Genomic DNA, 1670 nt, shown 5'->3' on the forward strand with positions numbered 1-1670 from the left:
ATAATTACTTCAGTGACTGCTTGCTGTTTCCAAGAGAAACATAATGCTAGTATCCTGTAACTGCATGATATTCTCTTCTCTTTGCATTCAAAGATAGTCTTAGCTGTCTTAACTGGAGTGTCATGCTGAGAGGCTCAGTGATTACCTGCTGTACCCTCTAACAAACTAAATTTTAAGACCTGAATAAAATGTTATGCTTATCACATGGATCCATAGAAAAGATAGAAATGGGCTGAAATTTTTCCTCAGAATTGCACTGCAGCAAATACAGTTTTACTCCAAACCATTATGCCTGTGGAATATCTTCCTGTTTTGCTTTGAACTTAGTTGCCTGATAAGGGAGGCGTTTTCCTCTCTAATCATTGCCATCATGTAAATTCTAATAATCTGCTTGGTTTCTAACAGTCGGAGTAGGAGGGGACCCTCACTGGGAGCAGTGGAGTATTTACAGGGAAGTGGATATTGAAGTCATCAGTCTTTAAAAGTCACTGAGGGAAGAAATGGTTTGACTCAATTTTAAGAGTATTTTCCAGCCTAAATGGCTCTATAAAGAGTTAATCTGGCTCAGATCTGTTTTTCTCTTGATGCAGCTTTTGTTGGTGGCTTTGCTGGTGTTCCCATTTGCTGATAACAGCAAACAAACCAAAGCAAGCATGACGCACTTCGCGGATACTTTGCTTTGCCCTTGCGGAGCGTGAATGCTATGGGACAGAGTTCAGAGGTGCCTGAGCTAGGGCAGACAAGCATTTGGACAGCAGGGTCGATTATTGAGCAGAAACATTGGTTTGGGGGTGAGGAGCAAACTACCTGCGCTGGTGTTCCGCTTCATTTCAGCGTACTGGCTCAGTACGGTGCCCCACGTTGTCTCTAATTCTGGAGCTAATACTGTCGCAGCAAGCTCAGCTGTCTTTGCACAGTACTGCGTGGACTAAATTTGTCTCCTGCACTGTCTCATCAATTAAGTTCCATTTAACCTGCCCTTCAACTTGCCTAAGGCTTATTTTCTGAAGTCTCTCGTCCAGCCTGCTCAGAGATGCACAGTGAGGTTTCTAACGCCACACTCTAAGTGAAGTCAGAGGTCAAGATCTTGCTTTACCCATCAGCGGACAAACCTGCTGGAGAGGGATAGCAAGTGAAATGCAGGAACTCTGGGACCTCAGTTTATACTTGCTAATGGACATGGAGTTGTGTACCTTTGAAAACGCATTCCAAAAGTCCTGCAAGCCTGTGGAAAATAAAGCATTTTCCCATTTCCAGAGGATGAAAAAATGAATAGCAATGAAGAAACAAACAGCAATATGTGTATGTATTAAACGCTTTCATACAATCAAAGAAATGAAAGCTACCAAGAATTAAGTCATGGTGCTTTGAACAATCCTTTTGTGAACCTTTCTCCCAGTAGTGTTGCAGGGACTGTTTATCTACAGTTGACAAATATGTCCCAGATTCAGTTTTTAGTCATGTTTTGTAAAGAACTTATTCTGGTGAGAAAGGGAAAAAAGAGCAAAAACCTTGGAAAGTTTGGCCAGATTTTTTTTTCCTAGCCATTTTTAAATTATTTTTAATACAATCAGATGTATTTGAAAAAACTTGCATAGTTTTGCCTGTGCAGTGGTACTCCATCCCATTTGTATGTTTGCCCAGCATGCTAAATCATAGAATCATAGAAT

Source organism: Eurypyga helias, unplaced genomic scaffold (genome assembly GCF_000690775.1).
Source record: "Eurypyga helias isolate BGI_N326 unplaced genomic scaffold, ASM69077v1 scaffold7558, whole genome shotgun sequence".
In the NCBI taxonomy this organism is placed as follows: Eukaryota; Metazoa; Chordata; class Aves; order Eurypygiformes; family Eurypygidae; genus Eurypyga; species Eurypyga helias.